Genomic DNA, 23,149 nt, shown 5'->3' with positions numbered 1-23,149 from the left:
AAATTCCCTTTGGGATGGAACCATCAAAGGTCACTTTTATGTCTGGCTGAGGAGCTGTGACAGCAAGGGGGTCAAAGATAGTTTTATTGGCACGAGGCAGAGGAGGGTTTTCTGGATGTTGAGTCTTGGGTAGTAGCTCCAAGTTGTTGCTCCAGTGTTGTCTGCCCCATATTCTTAGGCAGAGGACTTTGAAGGTCTAAACCTATGGGGTTCTAGAGTTTAAATTCATTAATATTATTGTTGCTAAGAGGAAGCCTGGGTCTTTTAGGTGGGCAGTGAGCTTGGGCATCAGAGTTGTACACACAAAAAGTATCAATCACAAGAAGTGATTAAATTGATCATTTCCTCTTATGACCTGGGCAGGAGAAATAATGTGCTGATATGTGGCTCTGATTCTAAGATGGATTCTTTAGACCAGGAGATGGCTAACACACGCATCTCCCGCCCCACCCCTCAGCCAAGACAAGACCTGTAGTCAGGTCCATGTGGGGACCACTCCAAGCTGCACCGATCATCGATGTTCCCAGATTCTTTAAGAACTATACAAGGCTGCCAAAGAAGCGTGGTTAAGTGATGACTTAGCTAAGTGCTGTTCTGATGGACTTGAATCCCCAAGTTTTGTTAATCAAGTACTAAACACAGTACTAAACACGCTTTACGACTTCAGGAATGTATCACCCCTCCACCCCCACCCCCCTCAAGAACGCCCATGCTCTCTCCAGTATGACTCCCATAATGCATCATGAGAAAAAAAATGTGGGTCCCGCAGAGCCCAGCGCTTCCTGTGTTTCCAATGGGAGAGACTCTCCGAGGGGAGAGCTCTCTGTAGTACTTGATGAGAGAGCACCACCTTCATTTCACCTCGTTTTTATGGCTGGAGGTTAGCACTTAAACAAACGTCCCTCTAACCGCTGAATTGTCACTGTGAGGGAGGTCCATGCTGTAACAAGGACACGCAGCTTTCCCTCAACTTATTCTGCACTTCCGGTGGCGGGGGTGGGGGGGGGGTGAGCCAAAATGTCTGCTTCCCTGTACTCGCCGGCAGCGTGTCCTCCTTAGCAGCTGCCAAAAGCGACAGCAAATGACCTTTAATGGCTGTGTGCGGATAGTCACCTTCTGAGCTCCTGACGCACAACTGAAGAGCCAGCCCGTCTCATAAGAAGCCTCACTCGCCTTGCTTTCTGGGTAAATGAGACATTTGCTTCTAAATGAGGTATTTGCTTCTAAACCCAAAGGTCATTTCTATTAAAAAAAAAAGCCTATTTTTTTTCCTTCTCTGTTCCACACAAGCATGTCCCCTGCCACATCCTTAGGTTTGCTTTTATTCTTTGACTGTCTTGGAGTCCAAGAATATGAAGATGAATTATTCCTGCTCCTTTGGGTTTCTTGTTTGTTTTGGCTCTTCCTTAGTTCTCTGCCTGTGCTTCACTTTTAGTTTTATTCTAAGACAGGATCTCGTTTTGTTGCCTATGTTGTCCTGGACTCACAATCCCCCTGCCTCAGCCTCTGGATGCTGGACTCTGGTGTGCTCCATCACACTCAAGTTTCCCCTCGTCTTATATCCGACTGGGATGACCTGGGCTCAGTAGCCTTTGAACTCCTTGAGACCCCACAACCGTACCTGATCAAACATTCAGTCATGCTACTCAGAAGGAAGGAATGCTTTTAGAAATATGTTTTCCTTCTGTTAGGACCCTGGTCCATCTTGGATATTCAAGGCTGAACATTCTTACAGCATGGTATATTTGTGGGGGTTCCACTCGGCTTTGGATTCAGGCTGGAGTCAGCACAGGGCCTTGAAGGAATCTGTTCACACTGAGGGTCATTGTAGGACGAATGTAGGTAGAGAGGGATTAGTATGTAGGTAGTAGTTCATAGCTCTTTGTTATTTATATATCACATAGGGTTTTGTTCTATAGACTGAGCAAGCTGTGAGCCTATAATCCACCTGCCTCATCTTCCCAAGTACTGGACTCTTTGAGATGCGCGTGAAGCCTTTGGTTTTTTTCTCCTCCTCTTCTCTGGCTTCTGCCGTTTCCTCTTCTTTCCCTTCTCCACTTCCTCTTCCACTTCCTCCTTTTCTCATCTACTGTCATCTTCTCACTTCCTTTTCTTCCTCCTCTGTTTCCTCTTTTGTCTCTTCTCTTCCTCCCCCTCTTCTTGTCCCCTCTGATTCCCCTTTCCATTCTTCTTGGGAAAAGCAATTGTGACCCCAGGCTGAAGTTTCAAGACCAGGTAGCCAAGCTTCTCCCTGATTATCATGTGTCTAGATCTGATGTTACCAGAGATAGACTGAGCTAGCCGTGAGCCTTTAATCCACCTGCCTCAACTTCCCAAGTACTGGACTCTTTGGAGATGCACGTGAAGCCTTCTTTTTTTTTTTCTAGAACCAGAGATGGTTCTAGAAGTCACAATGTCTCCAACCTGATGCTGACACCTCCTAGTGATTCTTCTTCAGAACCAAATAAATCTTCCCCCAAACACTGTTTTCTCTTACCTCAAAATTATGCTTGCTCAAAGAAAACGGGAACTTTGTCCCAGCTTCTGAGCATGTGAGAAGCGAACACTGGTCTTGTCTAAGCTTCCCACAGAGGGAGGGGACAGAACTCTGTTGTCATCCCTGGGCTGGGGGAAAGAATCGGTGTCTCCAGAAGGTTATTAGAGAGCAAGATTGCTGCTCCAACTGGCAGCAGGCCCTGTATTGTGTGGCCCTTATTGACACCTGTCATTGTCACTCACAGCTGATGAGCTAAGTCCCTCACTGTGGTTCTTCTGCAGGGTTTGCCCTAGCACTTCTCCTATGCTTCTCGGGCTTCTTGTTAATATAGACCTCAGCGTCCTTTAATAAAATCACCAAATATAATTCATGTTCTCCAACAACCTTATTATTTATTCATTTGTGTTATGCCCAGAGTTCAGTGCTTCCTGATGCAGGGAGAATTAATGAAAGAAAAGCAATATGGCTCTAAATCCCCCATTTACAACCTGGAAGCCTAGAGCCGCTCCGTGGTGAAGCCCTGTTTCTGGCCAGGCCGCGCGCCCTGGGGAATCTCTCTTTATCGTTCTATCTGCCCACAGTGGACAGCCTGATCATTTTGTGGGCTCAGCACATATCTTGCTCTGCTCCGTGAATGCTTTCAGTTGGGGTAAAACTTAAAACACATTTTCCCCAAGCACTTTTTCCTCTTAATTTTTAAACTCGTATATTTTAGGGAAATTTAGTCCACGTGTTTCTCATTATCCCTGATTCATTTGCACTTAACTCATCAAAATGTTGCTTTGCGAAACTCTCTTGCTTTCCAAGGGGCTCCTGAGACTTTTTCTTGTCTTCTCCCTTTCCCTTCCCCACTCCTCTCGAGTGTGCACACTTTTTTGTTTTTGAATTAGGCATTTTTTGGTTCTAATGGCAGACACACTGTTGTGGGGAAGGCTGGCAGGTGTGGCTTTCCGCATAACACCTGCATCCAGCAGAGAGGTTCTGACTCTTGTGAGGTGGAGAGTCACTGAGCACTCCAGAGGGATGGTTTAAGGAGTAGGCTCTGAGTTAGCCCCTGAGGGGTCACTTGCTCATGTATGGCATGGGGCTATGGGGCCTGCAGCACAGAGATACCCCAAAAACGAAGATCAGCCGAAGGATGAAAGAACACAAGGTATAGAAGGGCATCATATAGGAGCCTTTTCGGATCTGCACAGAAGGCCCACACCAACACACACCGCACTCCTTCTCAGCAAGAACTATGGGATTGTCTTCTAGCTACCCCAGAAATAGACACTGAGGTCAGGGTTCACATGCAAGAACTTCATTTGACAGGTTAGCCTAAGAACTACCGGACAAAGCCTGGGAGTGTATTAGTCAGGGTTCACTGGAGGAAATTAGAACTCACATTGTATATGTGCCTGTGGATTACATGTGTGTGCGTGTGCATGCAATGCATATGTGTTTATGTTTGCATGTGTGGCTGTGCCGTGTCCGTGCCCATGTATGTGTATAATATACATGTGTGCTTATATGTGTATGTGTGCGTGCATGTACATTTATATCCTTGTGTTGTGTATGTGTGCATTTTTAAGGAATTAATTTGCATGACTGTGGAACATTGCTAAGTCCAAAATCTGGTTGGCCTCAAGGAAGAGTTGAAGAACAGAGGTGCCGGGCTGGAGAAATGCAAGGGCCAATGTTGCAGGTGAAGCCAAGGGTAGCTTGCTCGTGAAAGCCCTCTTGTTCAGAAGAGGTTGCCCTTGTGTCTTGTTCAGGCTGTGGCTGACAGGTAAGACCCACCGATGCTGTGGAAGACTGTCCACTTAACTCTGTCTGCATTTTAGAGTTAATGTCATCTAAATGCACTTCCCATTTCTAATCAGGGAAGCATTTATAATGGTAGACCTAATATCTGAGCGCTTTGGGCAGGATAAGGCACAAAACCAGAGAAATAGCAGTAGGGGACAGGTTGCTGCTCTGGGCAACTGGGGTTCTATGCACTGGAAAGCTTTTGGGAGGGAGAAATGATGACCTCACCCCAGTGTTCTCATGGGAGCAGCAGAAAGCTGAGGTGTCCCTATGGAGGTACCGGCAGAGAGCCATTGCCACGTCATGCTGCACAAAACCCACAGCAGCTCTGGGTACTGGATCCAGTAAGCCCAGTAAGTTGAATGTTGAGGGCTAAAAGTTGGTTGGAGCCAGGAGACCAGGTAGGATATTGTCAGCACCAGCCACAACATTCCTTTCTCTCATGTTCTGAGTTGAGTGATGAAGCCGGGATCTATCATGTCCCACAACTGTACATCCCATAACTTCAAAGTCAGCTAGAAAGTAGGTTCAATTTTAGCAATAGGAAATTCAGAATCCATCCCCAAGAGTCTTTGGGTCTATGCAGAGATTGGATAGGTCAGGTCCTAGTCTTGGTGGGGATGGATGGAAACTTTTTATTCTACAATTGCACATGCACTGAGTGTTAGCAAGCATTACCAGTAGTCCAGCCCCAGCTGACAGGAAGATCAAGCAAGGTCAGGGAAGCTTTTCATTGAGCTTTTCAAATAGTAGAAGCATGAGGCATGGCCTTTAATCCTAGCACTAGGGAAGCAGAGGCAGACAGATTCTGTGAGTTTGAAGTCAGCCTGGTCTACATAGGGAGTTCCAGGTCAGTGGGGGCTGCATATGTTTTTGTTTAAAAAATCATTAACTTTCAAATAACTAAAAGGAGAAAAGAAGTGTAAGAATGATTCTTCCTGCAGGAGCAAAATAAAAGTGCTTGGTTTTGTTTGAAAGTCAAAGTTAAAAGCGTAATGACGAACACTTCGTCTGCAGCCCATACTTTTCGCATCCTAAACCTTCTTCACTTAGGGCCTTTGGTTGTTGCTTGGGTTAACTTCACTTCTTCAGGATTTCTTGTTGTAAACAAAAGGCAACAATTGTGTCCATTCTGTGCAATCCGCCCTTCGGAAACTGCCAAGCAGCTTAGCTGCACCCACCGGCGGCAGCGTGCACACAGGCGTCAGGACTTCATACACTCTCTATTTCTACCATGAGAACATTCAAAGTTCACACTCCTGGCAGCTTTCAAAAACACCCTCCACCCTCGTTAGCAATGGTCACCATGCTGTACAGTAGGGCTGTGTTTAATAGCTTTGTGGAGATGGAAATTGTATACATAGGAACTACTTTCTCCAAGGGTTCATGACTTTGAGCTCAATGGTAGAAAAACAATCACTTGAGTCAATTTTAGAGCATTTGCCTTGGAAAGTGTCCTGCGCTGTATCTGTTGCTCACAAATCTCCCTGTACTTCAGCCTCGACTGCTCATGTTCGCTACCTCTGTAGCTCGACCTCCTCTGGGTGAGCCACATACATGGGCGAAGCTGCATGTGGTCTTTGGTTGGCTCCTGTGCTTCCACTAAGTATGCTATTTTAAAAGTTCCCCCATGCTGTAGTTGCTATCAAGTTTTTTATTTCTTTTTATTGCCAAATGATATTGCATTTTGTGGGTGGATCCCATCTTATTTATCTGGTCACCAGAAGGAAGACGTTGGAACTGTATCTCCTTTGGGAGTGCACTGTTCACAGCCACTAAGGAGCTCATCACCCATAGGTACATCAGGAACATGGTTTGCCTGGGCATTTAGTGAAATCTTAGAGGCCTGTAAATGACAGTGAGCATGATACTTCAAAATGAGATGACTTGGGGTCATGACGAGATTAAATCCTAGCTGTGTGACCTTGGGCAAGCTAGTTAACCTCTCTGAAGTGGAAGTTTCTGGATATGTCAGGTGATACACACTCACGTGGTATTTAGCTAAGACAGGCTCCTTCGCTATTTTGCTGAGGCAAGACCCATGGGAGGATGCGTGATGTTTGGAGAGAGTATGAATAAGACTCAACAGACAGTGACTGTGAGCTTGCATAGCTAGCTTTGCAAAGCTCCATTGGTCTCGAATCTTAGTCTTCACTGATTTTCACTTCCTTGAGAAAGGCGTGGCAGAGAACTTCTCTTGGCATCCCTGGCTGGCCCTCTTGCTCCTGCTGACTTGTGCAGATTTGGCGGAGGCCTGGCTGTTTCTGCTAGATCGTGCCATCACTGCTGATTTGTGTTTGGTATCCTGACACTACTGAACTGGACCACTGGTATCCCCACAAATGGAGATTGGAATTACTCCAAGGAACTGCTTCTAAACAGGCCCACATCCCCTTGTCCTACTTACCATCTTTTCTCCCCTACCTTTGGACAGTGGGCTAGAAGGGGCGGAGCTGGGGGGATTCAAGCGCTGCAAAGCTAGTTATGCAAGCCTGACATCACTGTCCAATGAGTCCTATTTAGACTCTCTCCAAACATCATGTGTCCTCCCACAGGTCTTGCCTCAGCAAAACACCACGTGAGTCTGTCTTAGCAAAATGATACATGAGTCTGTATAACCTGACATCTCCAGAATCTTCCACTTCACCTCTCTGAGCTTATACCTCAATGACACGAGAAGAGTCAAAATAGTCCCTGCCCCTTGGAACTGTGCGAAGAAACCCGAGTTAGAACAAGCACAGCCTTTCCCTGAGCTTGGAACTCAGGGAGAGATTCGCAGAGCAGAAGCTGGAGTCACCCGTCTGAAAGTGGGGGATCCAGAGAGTCTGAGCTATGCCTGACATCCCAGCTATGCAGGTGCTTAGGTTGGATTTCAGACGTAGATCCAGACCAGCCTGGACAGCAGCATGGGCTCAAGGAATCATGGGCAACCTAGTCAGAGCCTGACTCGAAAAACAGAGAAGAGGTTGGACATACGGCTTAGCTCAGTAGTAGAGCATTTACCGAGCATATATAACAGGGTTCGAGTACTCACTCTATCGATGTGGAGGCTTTACCTTTCTGCTGCCATCTCCACACAGTGGGAAACTTTACAACAAGCACACTTATGCCAAACCCCAGCTTCTTCCAGCAACAATGTATCTGATTGTTGCCCATTGCTCTATCTACTCATCCATCCAGGATGTAAAGCCTCACAGTCTGTATGGCGTAAAGGGCGGCAAGCAGAGGGGTTCTTCTAGGTTGCATCCAGTGGCTTGCGTTTTCTTTCCTTGTAGATTTAGAAGTTACCTAGGAAGTTTCCTACTCCGAGGCAGTGCCTTGGTTTTTCTTTGCAAAATGGAGTTGGCCTCACTCAGTCCTCGGATTCTGTAGCCTTTGTTTTAGCTTAGTCCATGATAAAAATCAACACCAGAACGGAGGTTTCGTTTCACCCTGGAGTGAGTCTGGATTCTGGAATCTTCCAGTCCACCCCCCTCCCCTTTTCGTTTTTCTTTTACCAAAGTGCCGTACTATACCAAGCATCTCGGCCTAGAGCTTGCAATCCTACTGTTTCAACCACTCAAGTTTTGGGACTGTAGATGGAGGCTCTCGTGACTGGTTTCCTTTAGACTTTGCTAGACTTAAGTTCGATTTGCAAGAGGACTTTTGGCCCTAGTAACTACATGTTTTAAAAAATGATGTTGTGTTTATATTTTCTAGATACCTTTAACTTCTCTTTGGCCTAAGGAAGTTGGAAGAGCTGCATTCTTATTTTATATATTGGGAAACTGAGGCATTGGGGGGGGGTAAAAAAGACCTGTATGAACATTGGAACTAGGGCTGTTGTGATGGCTACTCTTGGTTGTCAGCTTGACTATTCTGGAATGAGCTACAACCCAGAAATGCTGGACTCAGCTTTGAGAGGTTTTCTTCTTGGCTTGCTGTGAGTGAGTTCACTTCTAGTCCCGACTTTTGAGTCAGGAAGACATAGGCTTTTGATCTGGATCTTAAGCCAGGAACACACACCTTTAATCTGGGCCACACCTTCTGCTGGGAGCTTAAATGAGAACTTGAAAGAAGGAAGGTTTTGATCTTTGCCCGCTTGCCTTTCTAGCACGTCAGTTCCTTCACCGGCATTTAAGTCTACCTCTTCTTGAATCGAGCATGCATAGAACAGCAGCTAAGACACAGCCTTGTGAGACTGAGCAATTACTAGGTTCTTAGAGTTTCTCTTCGCAGATAGTCATTGATGGATTGGTTGGCCTGCAGCCTGAAAGCTATTTCAATAAATTCCCTTTATTTGTGTGTGTGTGTGTGTGTGTGTGTGTGTGTGTGTGTGCGCACGCGCGCACACACACACACACACACACACACACACATATATATATATACATATGGAGAGAGAGAGAGAGAGAGAGAGAGAGAGAGAGAGAGAGATTCATTCCATAAGTTCTATGACCCTAGAGACCCTTGGCTAATGCAGCTATCTATATTATATGAGATTCACTAAATTTCTTCCTGATTTATCAAACATTCTGCTATGAGCGCTGCTCCGGGAATATAATTCAGGCCAGGTCTCTTCATTGCCTCATGGTGCTTTCTAACCTGGAGTAGAAGGAGCAGAAATAAGCAAGTGACTAAGTAGTTAATTTTGTTAGCAACGCCCCTGAAAACAAATCGAGGGAGATAGAAAGCTAATGACTGAAAATAACTACTTTCCAAACAGTGCTTGGAAGATCTATGTTCCCAAGCAAGTGACACTGGAATTGGTATTTGAGTGGTGAGCAAATCCATCATTTATAAAATACAGAGAGAGAACCAGGGTTGCCAAGGGTAACAGTATGAACCAGCTTTGGGGATTGGTCCTCTGAGAGGGCACGACAAGAGAGTTTGAGACTTTTAAAATTAGTAAATGATGAAAGGGGTCTTCTAAATGTCACCTAACATGGCTCCCAATGACTCTGTCCCCAGATGCATACATCCTTGTGTGGCCTTTGTCCATTGAGCGTGGGTAGAACAGTGACTGTTCAACAGGATGCAGCCACTGCAGTTCCTCCCACTTCAGAGACTAGATCATGCAAGGTTCTCACTCCATCTTGCCGGCTTCTCTCTGGCTCTCTTTGTGTGGCTTCCCTGAGTGGAGAGGATCACTTGGCAAGGAACTGCCTGTGGTTGTCTGCCACACTCTACAAAGATCCAAGTCCTGCCAACAACCACAGAGCAAGCTTGGAAGCATAGCCTTCCCTTGTTGAGCTTGGAGATGATGCTGGAGCCTCAGTCAATACTGACTGTAGCCTTCTGAGAGAGCCTGAGGCAGGGCACCCAGCAGAATTCTGCCCAAGTTCCTGATTCTTGGATGGCCACTATTTAAGTCACTGGGGAGTGAGTGCACAGGGCTGGGATGGGCAATTCTTAGGTAGCTAGTAAATGTGAATTAGCTCTGAGGAAGCTTTGACTGAATGCATACGAGGTGAGTAAGTTGTAAAGCAAGGAAGGGCAATCCAGACAAGTGCTAAGAGTTTCAGTAGGCTGAGGTAAGAGGACTTCCTCAAACTCCAGGCAGATATGAGCCACATAGTAAGTTCTGGGACAGAGAGGCCCTGTCTCAAATAAAACAAAAGAAACAACAACAAACAAACAGCAAACTAAGCAAACAAGTTCTTCTTTCTGTTAGTAACTTATTACTAGTGCATAAAATCCAGGACATAGAGCATTTACTTCTTCATGGAGGACTCCTTGCAGAGCCCTGTCACCGTGGAGCCCTGTCACTGCGGAGTCCTGTCACTGCAGAGCCCTGTCACTGCAGAGTCCTGTCACTGCAGAGCCCCGTCACTGCAGAGTCCTGTCACTGCAGAGCCCTGTCACTGCAGAGTCCTGTCACTGTGGAGCCCTGTCACTGCAGAGCCCTGTCACTGCAGAGTCCTGTCACTGTACAGCCCTGTCACTGCGGAGTTCTGTCACTGCAGAGCCCTGTCACTGCAGAGCCCTGTCACTGTACAGCCCTGTCACTGCAGAGCCCTGTCACTGTACAGCCCTGTCACTGCAGAGCCTGTCACTGTGGAGCCCTGTCACTGTGGAGCCCTGTCACTGCAGAGCCCTGTCACTGCAGAGCCTGTCACTGCATAGCCCTGTCACTGTGGAGTTCTGTCACTGCAGAGCCCTGTCACTGCAGAGCCTATCACTGCAGAGCCCTGTCACTGTGGAGTTCTGTCACTGCAGAGCCCTGTCACTGCAGAGCCTGTCACTGCATAGCCCTGTCACCGTGGAGCCCTGTCACTGTGGAGTTCTGTCACTGTGGAGTTCTGTCACTGTGGAGTTCTGTCACTGCAGAGCCTGTCACTGCAGAGCCTGTCACTGCAGAGTCCTGTCACTGCAGAGTCCTGTCACTGCAGAGCCCTGTCACTGCAGAGCCCTGTCACTGCAGAGCCCTGTCACTGCAGAGTCCTGTCACTGCAGAGTCCTGTCACTGCAGAGCCCTGTCACTGCAGAGCCCTGTCACTGTGGAGTTCTGTCACTGCAGAGCCCTGTCACTGCAGAGTCCTGTCACTGTGGAGCCCTGTCACTGCAGAGCCCCGTCACTGCAGAGCCCTGTCACTGCAGAGCCCTGTCACTGCAGAGCCCTGTCACTGCAGAGTCCTGTCACTGCAGAGCCCTGTCACTGCAGAGCCCTGTCACTGCAGAGTCCTGTCACTGCAGAGCCCTGTCACTGCAGAGCCCTGTCACTGCAGAGTCCTGTCACTGCAGAGCCCTGTCACTGCAGAGTCCTGTCACTGCAGAGCCCTGTCACTGCAGAGTCCTGTCACTGCAGAGCCCTGTCACTGCAGAGCCCTGTCACTGTGGAACCCTGTCACTGTGGAGCCCTGTCACTGCAGAGCCCTGTCACTGTACAGTCCTGTCACTGCAGAGCTCTGTCACTGTACAGCCCTTTCACTGCAGAGCTCTGTCAAAGAAGAGCCCTATCACTGTGGAACCCTATCACCATGGAGCCCTGTCACTGCAGAGAGTCACTGTGGACTCCTCACTGAAAAGTCCTCTCTGCAGTGACCTCACTGCAGAGCCCTGACTGTGAATTACCTCACTAGCCCTATCTTCTTCTCCATCTTAATTACCATAGCTAATTAAGAATAAAGACTTGCGAAGTCTTTTCTCCTTGAAGAAGTGAAGTCATAGCTGTGTCTCCATGGCAGTTATGGTCTTAAATGTCCCCTCCCACACCAATGGTATAGGAGTGTTCAGAGGTTGGACAATCCGGAAGTGGTGGGCTCTTGAGGGCTCTGGTCTCACAGGAAGCTTACTCCATAAGCGGCGTCACAGGTTGGTAGAGATGCTTCTCTCCTGCTTCCTGGCCACTGTGACAGAATCAGTTCTGCTCCATCGTGTGTTCATAATATTCTTCCTTACCACAGGCCCTGAGACAACGAAGCCACGTGACCACGGACTGAAACATTAATGGTATAGGCTAGAATAAACCTTTCTCTTGATAGTTGATTCCCTCAAGTATTTTATCACAGTTATGGAAAGCAGACTAGCACGCGTTTATAGAGGAATGGTCCTGGGAGCCCCATGGATCAACAGGTACCCAGGTCTTGTAAATAAGTGGTGTAGTATTTAACCGTAACCTACACATATCCTCTCATCTACTTGGGGTGTCTTCATTTTCTTGTGTGTGTGTGTGTATGTGTGTGTGTCTAGGGGGAGGGGTTTATCATATTTTACCACTGAGCTACACCTTCACCACTCCCATGTACTTTCAATCAACTCTAAATGACTGTAATATGTTGCACACTGTAAATGTTGTGCCAATGTCTGTTATTCTACAGAACGTAGACAGTTGATCCACATGTTCAGAACAGATGTTTTCTCCTTAATATTTTCTCTCTGTTTCTCTTGAATCATCAGGTGTGGAACCCACAGCATGGAAAACCAACTGGGCTAGATGAAATAAACCCTTGAAATCACCCTTGACCATGTTCAAAGGGGAGGAAAAAAAATCTCGGGAACGCAGGCGGTTCCATGTCCACAAAGGTGTACACAGGTATGCACGCCCATGAGATTTGTCTGTTAGGGTATGAGTATGTGACTGGGAAGGGAGAAGCAAGCTCCAGTCTCATCCTGCACCTCAGCGACTCTGTTTCTTATTCATAGTCAGTCTGCCTTCCCACAGCCTTCCTGCTAGTAGCTGGCAGGCATTCTCTTGATTCAGAGATGACAAGGCCAATGAGACACAAATAGGGTTAGCTCCCTGAGCCAGAGTAAAATTACACACAGTTAGAAGCGATTCAGAGAGCTGCAAACGCCACACGATTTGCGGCAGGGCTGCCCAGGGGGCTCCTGTAGACCCACGTGTAGCAGGCATTTCTGGTGTGAGTACTGTGTCAATTACTGGACCATTCACATCTCAACTGAGGCATGCAGTGAAGCTTATGATTTGCCTGCTACATAATCCAAGGTAGAAAGGAAAGAGGGTGGGCTTCATCAGGGGCTATCCTATCTTTGTCCTTTGTTCTAGAAGGTATTTGCATACCTAAAGGGAAATGGCCTCTTTAATTTCTTTCCCTTCTCCTAATCAGCTGAGGCCTATTAAGAAGCGCTCTGTATCCTGTAATCAGACAATTTATACAGCATGCACCCTAAGGCAACAGCTATTATAAACAAGCCAGAGAAATCCTTTACAATAAGTGATCGGCATGGGAAGACACCATTCATAATTAATTTTTTTTCTGTTTTTGTTGGCAGATGGTCTGAGGCATCCAAGCATGGCCTATTGCCTGAGTCTTTATTCTGAATAGAGCAGGACAGCCTTGGGAAAATGTGTGCTGTTCAGCTAGCTCACTTGAAAAAAATAATGTGGCCCCTCCCCCTCATCCTATTGGTGTTCAAGGCTTGAAGAAAGCTTTAGGGAAGAGTGGCTGGTGGGTCACATGGCCATTCCTCATAGTCCCTCCCCCGCCTTATTAATTAGAAGGTGTTGCAACCTTCCTGTTAGACTGATTGCATTAAGTGGCAAGCTGTCCATTCCCACCATTTACCGTGTGACTGTCACACTCTGAAGCAGGGCTCTATGAGCGAGCCACTTGCTTTGGTTAGCCAGGGTGTAATGAACAAAGTGACTCGTTACTTCTTCCTGTTTACTGCTACTTAGAGTCTTTTGCAGGATAGCTTGCTGACTATAGACAGATACCCGTGAGCTCCTCCATTCATCTCAGCTGAGATCTTTCTAGAAGGGTCAACATCAGTCGCCTTCAGACATGTGACCTAGGCGAGGTCAGCCATGTCCACCCAGATAGTGGAAGCCTCGAAGCCTTAGTTGCTAGATACAGACCTACTATTAAATCCCCAAGTTCAGTGGCTTTAGATATACAGTATTAGCAATGAGTCCAACCCTGAGGTTAACAGAAAATTCCTTTGTGGAGGAACATGACCTAGAAACTCACAAACAAGCCTCATACTGTGGGGAATGATGTGTCTTGCTGGCGTGGCTGTGCTATCTGCTCTGAGGACAGTTGACAATCTGGTGTGCAGGAGAGGATCCACCTATTACCTAATAATAAGGTGTGTATGGTATATGTGTGTATGTGTGTGTGTGTGTGCATGTGTGCATGTATGTGTGTATGTATGTGTGTATGTATATGTGCATGTATGTGTGTATGTATGTGTGTGTGCATGCATGTGTACATGTATGCGTGTGCATGTGTGTATGTTTATATGTGTATGTATGTGTATGTATGTGTGTATGCGTGTATAAGTGTATTGTGCATGTATGCATGTATGTGTGTATGTATATGTGTGTATGTGTGTATGTGTATATGTATATGTGTGTATGTATGTGTGTGTATGTGTGGATGAGTGTGTGTGCGTGTATATGCATGTGTGCATGCATGTGAGTATGTATGTATGTGTATGATGTGTATGTGTGTGTATGTATGTGTGTGTATGTGGGTATGTGTGTATGTATATGTGTGTATGTATGTGTGTGTATGTATGTGTGTGTATGTGTGTATGTGTGTATGTATATGTGTGTATATATGTGTGTGTGAGTATGTGTGTGTATGTGTGAGTGTGTGTGTGCATGTGTGTGTGTGTGTGTGTGTGTGCACATGTGTGTGTTTCACTTTAAAAGTTACTTTTGGGCCTGGAGAAATGTCTCAGGGTTAGAGCTCTGGCTACTCTTGCAGAGGACCCAGTTTTAGTTTCTAGAACTTACATGGTGGTTTGCAACTGTCTGTAACTGCAGTTCCAAGCTATCTGACACCCTCTTCTTGCCTCTACAGGAAACAGATCTGGATGTGGTGCACAAATGAGCATGCAGCCAAACACTTCACATATACAACACACATAAGTACATCTTTTAAAGAAGATACCTTTAAAGAGCATAGCCCACTTCTGCCAAGACTTCTCTTTATTCTTTGCCATTTTCTCCATGAGTCAGAGCTCTTTGATGATACCTGTTGATTTTTTTTCTTCTTTGTTCTTTTATTTGTTTGTTTGTTCGGAGACAAGATTTATCTGTGTAACTCTCCTTGATGACCTGGAACTCACCTTCTGGACCAGTCCGGCCACAAACTCACGGAGATCCACCTGCCTCTTCCCCCAAGTCCTGGGATTCAAGGCATGTGCCACCATGACTGGATCTCTCCTTTATTCTTAAACAGTCAAACTCTGAACATTTTTGTTGAGAGCTGACAAGCATTCCCAGTAGGCCTTCATCATTATTTTCTTTGGCTTCATGGAATCCTTTGTAAGGCATACAAATTAGCCCTGCATGGAACTCTGGTTTTAGCCAAATACTCTGAATAACTCCTAGCTGGTAGGAAGCTGTCATTGTTGGTGTTAAGAGGAAGGGATATCTGACCAGAGATGTGACTCATTACTTAGAACATAATTTCGATGCTGGATTGGGGTGCTAATGTGTTCAGTCAGGGTTGTCTATGCACCAGCCAGTAATTCTATTGTATGAAATTCCTCCCTCCTTCAAGTTTAAGGAGATCACACCAGACATATAAAGCTAGCATGGTAAGAAAATTTGGACTAGAGGAACTGACATGCATTTTTATTAATCATTGATTGCATTGTTGAGCATTTACCAAGATGATGCTTTATTCCCCTCTTCATCAAAGTTAGCTTAGGTTTCATGAGCAGCTTGAGTGCTGGATGTGGACGAGGAAGGCACAAGGTGAAGAATCAGTTTCACTCAAATTTTGGGCCTAGATATTAGGTAAGAGACTAATTTTGAGAGACTGAGGTAAGAGGATTGTGAGTTTAAGGCCACCACAGAAGCCTGGGCAACACAAGTTCAAGATGGACCTGGACTACTGTTATGGATTAGATGTGAAATGTTCCCCTAGATGGTTCATATATTGATGGTTTGGTCCCTGGCATAATGTACTGAGATAGGGATTGGGGGAAGCAACTGGTTCATGACCTTCTCAGTGAATTGATCCATTGATAGATCCGTAATTGAGTAGACCATTGGATGGGGATACTGTGGAAAGTGGAGCCTAGTTGGAGGAAGTAAGTCATTGAGGATGTGGCTTTGTGATGGCATAATGTTATTGTATACTTGTAAAGATTACCCTTGTATTATTCAAATGCTGATTTCTCTGCCCCCTTACCTGGTTGCAATCAAAGCACAGTATTGTAATGTTTATTCTAAGTATCTCCTGTCTGAATATTGTGTAAACATTGCTCCCCACTTATTCTCTGACTTGTCAATAAAGGCAGATCGGCCAATGGCTGAGCAGAAGAGAGAATAGGGCTGGACTTTGGATAACAGCCAGGAAAAGGGTAGAAAGAGTAAGAGAGGATTCACCATGAGAAAAGGATGTCAGGGGGCAGGGTGCTATGGGAAAACATTGGAGCAGAGAGAGCTAGACCAATACTAAAATGCAAGTATCTTGGAGATTTTGGCTAGTCGGTAGATAGATTAGTTTAGAGGAATGGAATAGATAACTGCTCAGCTACTGTGCTGTAGTTTTATTGAATAAATCTTATAGCTTGTCTCATTTATCTGGGAACTATCCAGACTAGAAAAGAGTATTACTTTTAAAAATGCATTTACAGCTTTGAAGAGTATGTCTCACCCCTGCCATCTTCTTCTCTGCCTCTCTACTTCCTAGTCTCCGGGAGGCAAGAACCCCTGTCTGTCACGTGCTGCAGGCTGCTATGATGCTGTGCTCCACCGCAGCTAGCAGCCCATGGACTGAAACCTTGAAACCATGAGCCAAAATATACTTTCTTCCTTCAAGTTGATTAGCTCAGGTATTTTGTCACAGCAACAGAAAGTGACTAGCACAGCTATGTAGCGAGATCCTGTCTCAAAAAGGTAGTGCTGTTGCTGTAGTTGTACGTGAATCCGCTCTAAACTCCCTGTGTTTCTTGCTACCTCACTATCACACCCATAGGCAGCTGTGTACATGTGTCTCACTGCCTCTCCAGTGTTTTGGATTCACACACACACACACACACACACACACACACACGCACACACAGTCTTCTATTTTAATATGCCTTGAACAGAACAATATTTGGGCACTTTCAAACCTTCCGTAGACCTCTAAAGCAAAGCTGAGACTTAACTGTTGCTCAAAGTTGCACTGGAGAAAGTGCTAGGCCTGATTACCTCTTCTGCATGTCAAGTTTACTATGTCGTATCAGTTCTCTTTCTCCTGTGCAGCAGTCGACCTGGAACCTGCCTAATCTGGAGTCAGCCAAACCTGAGGACAGCACGGCCAATGTCCAGCAATATCCTTTACCCACTATGCTCAAGTAGCTGGGGGAGTCACTGGTGATGGCTGAACTCCTTTGCCCAGGTTTCTCCACTGACATTGATTCAGATCATGGATTCCCCTCCGCTTTCCAGTGTTTCTGCATTTGGAACATCAGCCCTCCAGCATAAACTCTGATTTGACAAAATTGCCAGGAGACACAGCACTTGGCTTCCACCAAGTCGGCAGTCTATTTCTGAGCTTAATTTGGCAACATTGGAAAATCCAACTTATTTCTGGAAAATCATCATCATTAATAATAACTATTATCATTAATTATTATTTCATGGCATTAGATTTTCTATTAGTAGCAGTACTCCAAAAAAAAAAAAAACCCCACTCTTCTGGTAATCTGTTCTTGGCCACAGAGTGTATGTCATATCCGGAAAGGTGGAACTGTTGCACTCAGTGGGCAGTCATCGTTCCTTGCCCTGGAAGACATTACTAATCTATCTGGGAGATGTTGGTAATATATGTGGACACTGATTAGGACAGTTCAGATTAGGACTAACCTGTATGATCCTCTATGAAACCATACTGACTGCTCAGGCCTGGCATGAATAGAAAATCTCTCCAGTTCCTCCGTTTTTAAAGTGTAGACTTCACAGCGAGCTCTTGAATGTGGTCTCCACTGGATGACACTGTACTGTTATGATCTTATCCTTTTCCTTGATTCAGGTGTGCTAAATGTTGTTTCTCACAACAAGCAAAAGACCTTCAGCCCTCAGTCTAACTTGAACTGTTTGAGACCATTTTGAAACCTTCCCAATGTCAAGATGGGAACAGATGAGGTACTCAATAAATATTTGGTTGAAGGATTGCCTAAGAGACTCTCAATTGATTAACCAAAGAATACAATAGAGTGAAAATCGAGAAAAAGATTTACTGGCATGGAACTGTCAAAGTACATCTTGGGACTGCAGCCTCGCTTGTCACCCCTGAAGGCACTGGAGTTACTGATAATTAGACATGATCTTTTAACCTCAAGGAATGTATGCCTCAGTCTCTTCAGGATCAGTAGGTGTACTCGCTAGGACAGAGGAAGGTGCTGAGGTGGAAGGGGTTGAAATGGAAAAATCAACAGTGACGGTCTACAGAAGGAAGTTAAATGGGAAGTTAGTCCGCAATGCTTCCTTCAAAGATGTGGAAAGAAATGCAATGTAAACAGAATAGAGAACGGATCTTTTATAATTGAAGGGGTACACCTGAGGAACTTTAAATCTTATATGAGATTATGGATGTATGTGTCCTGAAACATTTTCTTAAGGTACTGGGAATTAAGTCCGGGACCTGCTGAATGCTAGGCAAGTACTCCACCAGCCTGTCCAGGAACAACTTTTGTCGTGTTCATTCCTCGATAAGTACTCATCTGAACTTGCCGTACACTTCTATTCGTGCTCATACTGATTGGTGTGGCTTCTTCACCAATGGACCATCTTGGACTGAATGGGATAATTCAACCCTAGCCTGCTAAGCCTGATCCACTTGATAGATTCAAAAATTTTAAATTTGCTTTACCTGATTGCTCTACCTAGATTGCAGCATCTGGTCTACCTTGGTCCCTCTGGTTACCTGCTCACACGTGGGCTCCATACATGCACATGAAGACACTCATGGCTGTAGAGATGCAGAGGAGAGGAGTAATATGTGGACTTGAAGATTCCTGGACTCAGGAGAACTGCATCTGAGGGATGTTGTCTGTAGGCTGACCTGAGACTAGGCTTCCCATGATCCATGTTCTGCCCATTCTTTCCTCTTATACATCTTTCCTGATAGTTCTTCCTGGGAGAAATCTCTTCTTTAGTCACTTGGTTTTCATTTGGATGCCAGGGTCAGCCCAGGTTGGTCATGTTCCTTGATTATGGTTTATATGACCTTTGGAGTTCTAAGAAGCTGGGATTCTTCTGAAGATAACACATTGTAATTTTCCACTCGAGCCTTTAGACACAAGTGCAGCAGGAGGCAGGCCAAAGAATCTGCAATGTGATGAAATCTTTTGGTGAGTTTTAATTTTTTTGAAATATTAAATATTCACTAATGACATTCAGCATTTGGTTTGTTGTAGAGTTGATGCTTTGCACAGTCATTCTGTGAGGATCAAGCTTAACATGGTGAGATGTAAGTCATCCCCAAATCGGCCTTGCCTCACGGTCAGTTGAGGAAGAGATGATCTGACTGTGGAATAGATGAGGATGGGATGAAGACACATGGGAGGTCTGTGCACTCTTTTACCAGTGGTACCTTCCCTCCCTTCTGGCTGATTGTTCTTTCATAACATTTACTCTAGAATCCAGGAGTTTTCCTCCCTCCCTTCCTCCCTCCCTCCCTCCCTCCCTCCCTCCCTCCCTCCCTCCCTCCCTCCCTCCCTCCCTTTCTTTTCCTGGTAATATTTTAAACCAAGATCCTTTCTTCTATGCTGAAGTTCTGACTCAGGGTCTTGCATGTACTAGGCAAGCACTCAGCTACTGAGTTCTGCCCTCAGCCCTACTGAAACCCTTTAAGGAAAGTTTATACAGTGACTTATGAGTCCAAAGGCCAAATTTGATAGCAGAGAGCCTTATTATCTATATGTTCTCCCACACTGCTCAGCCTTAGGAAGCACAGTAGGGAAGAATTGGCCATGTTCAAAGTCAGTAAGAAACCAAAGTCCTAGACCTTACGGCCAGCCTTGACAGCAGGTCCTTTGGTCACAGCTGCTTCTGAGAACTCCTATTAGTTATTGAAAAGAGATTAATTACGCCTTATCTCAGGGGCTGCCCAGAGTTCTGTGTTAATGGAAGAGAAAGAGATAGATTTTTTTTTTAAAGGAAAAAAAAAGCTAGGTTGCATGTTTCATACCCTGGGGAACTCAAGTTTTGGGAAATGGGAAAGGGTCTCAGGTTTGATTTATTTGCAAAACTATTGAATTATTCTAAAAGTGTCCACCTAGATTTTTCTCTGAGTCAGCAGAAAGTTAAGTGTGAATCTAACCCTTAACTTTGAATGTATATCACTGAATAAGGACAGACCATGGCAAAGGGTCCCTCCAGAAGCCTAGGAGTAGCTAGGAAGGACTAGTCAGGGCAAGCGATCTCAGAGTCTCCTGTGTACTATCAGGGAGCTGGCCTTTGCAGTGCCTCTGTCCCTTCCCACCATGCTTTCACCCTGCCTACAGCTGCAGAGAGAAGTCACATTGGGTCAGCCCCAGGGTGTCTCTGCTAACTCACTGTAGTTTTCTCTGATCACTAGCCAAGCCAGAGGATTTCTCTCTTACCACCAAGCTGCTAGAAGCTGTGCTGTGCGTGCTTCCCAAGCCAGCTTCAGTCCCCGAACAAACTAAACTAGATAGGCAGGCATGTGAGGAAAAGGGTGTCTCTCCTGGCTGACTCAAGAAATGGCTAACTGAGTCACTTGGGAAAGGCCTTAAACTCGGGTCTCAGGAAACAGGTCCCGGGTTGGAGGTTGCTGTCCTCTAGAGCTTTCTGTGGAGAGGCTTTAGGACCTTCAGAGTTCTTCTGATCCCCCTGAAGCTGTCCCTGACCCACTCTCTTGCTGCTGACCAGTCCCAGTATTGCGGCTCTGTCACAAAGGGTTGCTGCTTCTGGTCTCCATTTCCTTGGACTATTGTCCTTCGGGTGTGGCCCCAGAGTGCAGTACTTGTACTTCAATCCTGCTTTCTGGGAATAAAGTCCTATTTAAACACAGAAGATCTTACTTTTTCAAAGAAACCCTCAGTCAAGCCAAACATTGTTTGTGGAGTTAAAAACTTGGCTCTAAGTAGGACACACACAGACTCTAAGAGGTCAGGGATAGGCCTCATAGAAGCTGAGGGTCAGGACAGTTGTAGAACAGGATAAATGGGGGGGAGAGAGAGAAAGAGAGAGAGAGAGAGAGAGAGAGAGAGAGAGAGAGAGAGAGAGAGAGAGAGAATGTTTGTCCGAGTAATCATGAAGAATTATTATGAATGAAAATCTCTGGAGACCTAAGCTATGTATTCAACAACTCTGGGTTTATACTCCATGAAGATATTACTAGGCCATTCTTAAGAATATTAAGCCACAAAAAGAATATTATGCTACAAATAGAAAGTGGTCCCTTGGTCCTGCTAAGACTGAATTCCCAGTGAACGTGATTGTTGGGGGCAGAGTGGTATGGGGGGAGGATGGGGAGGGGAACACCCATAAAGAAGGGGAGGGGGAGAGGTTAGGGGGATGTTGGCCCAGAAACCAGGAAAGGGAATAACATTTGAAATGTAAATAAGAAATACTCAAGTTAATAAAAAAAAAAAGAAAGAAAGAAAGAAAGAAAGAAAGAAAGTCTTTATTCCCCCTCCCCCCCAAAAAGAAAGTGGTCCCTTGAACTCTCATCCCTTACACCCCCATCCTCTTCTAGAATGATGAATGTTTTGGTGCACCACAAATCGAAGTCATCTCAGAGGTCCTTGACTCTACCAAATTATAACATTTTACACCTAGATATCCACTGAGTACCAAGTGCTAATCACTTGAGGACCAGGGCTTGGCATCTACTAGACAGACAGAGACTCACTTGTGGCTCTTGGGAGGATATGTCCACACAGGTAGACTTGCTCTTTGGAGATTTATTTAAAAGAAGCATCCACACATGCGTGTGCATACCCATGAGCGCACACACTCTTCAGGTTGAACACAAGCCCTTCCTGTTTCTTTCAGGGCAAGAATTGAATCCAGAAACAAGAAGTCTGGAAACGATTCTTCTTGATCATTAAACCTAGCCTTTTTGCTCCTCAACCCTGAGAGAACTTTGTGAAGTAGATCTAGGACTGAGCTTTGCTTTCATTCACCTTATGACTCAAGAGAAGAAGATGCTACTTCCGTGCCTAAGGGATGGGGGTTGACACTGTGAGCTGATTCCTCTGGAGGGGGTTCAAGGCTCAGGATTTAGTGAGGAAGAAAGAGTGGAAATGGTGGAGCTCAGAACAGAGGAATGTGTTTCATCTTTGGGAGACAAGAGAGCACCAGGCCTGCCTATGTGGGGAGGCTGAGCCGGAAGCATTCTGTGGTTTTCTGAAGCCCCTGCATGGAGACCGGCCAGGTCTCTCCTCCTGGAACAGGGCCAGCGGGAGGGAAGAGCCAACCTGCAGCATGTCTGCCTCTTAGCAACCAGCTCTCATCCCTGTGTGGGTACTCAGGGGATTGCTGTCCACGGCCCTGAGACTGGCAGGAACATACTCTTCCTAGAGGTGGCTTCATGTGTTAAAGGCAACAAAGACAAATGGTTGGCTCAGCCCAGGGACAGCTGAACTCTGTGGTGTACCTGGACTGTTACTCAGCACAGGAGGGTGCTGAGTTCTCGTTTTACTGGCTTGGTGAACCATGTAACCAAGTGGGTCTATATAAAATGACCCCAACCAACCTGCTATGACTAAAGGTAGACGGACACACTAAACCATCAAGTCCTACCGTCCCCAAAACATCAAATGCAGCCATGTTATCTGTCTTCTCTGGCATTGAGTCGTCTGAGCATTCGTTGGGGCTTGCCATGGTTTCACTTGGCTTCCGCAGTGAACTGAACACAGAGGTTAGAATCCCATCTGAGCCTTTGGCTCCAGAAACTGCACAGACCAGGAAGTTCCAAGCCACCTGGGGTGTGACAGGTTCACTTCACCAGAGAGGTTTTGCTCAGTGTCTCGGACGCCTCTCATTTCTCTGCGCCAGCCTCCACCAACAGAAGGAAACACACATCTCCCTCTGCTCTGACATCTCCAAAGGCAAGGTGGCTTAATATGGCTACTTACTGATGTCTCTGTGATGAACCTTTCTCTGTACCTGACCTCCTCCCCCCGCTCCCTGAAGAGAACAGATATTGGTTTGAGGAACACTTTCTCGTTTGAGGAAGCCTTCAGAATTAGGTCTCAGAGCAAGACTACTCCACCCCCACCCCAGGGAGTGGGGTGCGCTTTTCCATGTCTTCCGCGTTATGTTGGCCATGAGTTCCAATTGAAGAGCATCACGAGGCCCCTGTGCAATGATCGATTAGTAATGCCTGGTGGGAAATTTCACTGTTGGAGCCATCATTCATAACAAAAGAGGCCGTAAAGGAACCAAATTGGAACCAAATAGGTACAGGTGTGCCTGATACACTGCTCTGCTCTTGGGAG

The 23,149-nt window shown here is 45.9% G+C and overlaps 1 long non-coding RNA gene across 1 annotated transcript in view; it reads left to right on the top strand.

Moving 5' to 3' along the window:
* The window catches only part of LOC102553444 (uncharacterized), a 102,209-nt gene that overhangs the window by 42,570 nt on the left and 36,490 nt on the right, over nt 1-23,149 (top strand). The window contains exon 3 of the long non-coding RNA XR_015643563.1: nt 12,167-12,302. This is a non-coding gene — a long non-coding RNA (uncharacterized LOC102553444). The remainder of the gene's footprint in view (nt 1-12,166; nt 12,303-23,149) is intronic.

This window comes from Rattus norvegicus, chromosome 19 (genome assembly GCF_021556685.1).
Source record: "Rattus norvegicus strain SHRSP/BbbUtx chromosome 19, alternate assembly SHRSP_T2T, whole genome shotgun sequence".
Taxonomy (NCBI): Eukaryota; Metazoa; Chordata; class Mammalia; order Rodentia; family Muridae; genus Rattus; species Rattus norvegicus.
This window is presented reverse-complemented; position numbering and strand designations above follow the sequence as displayed.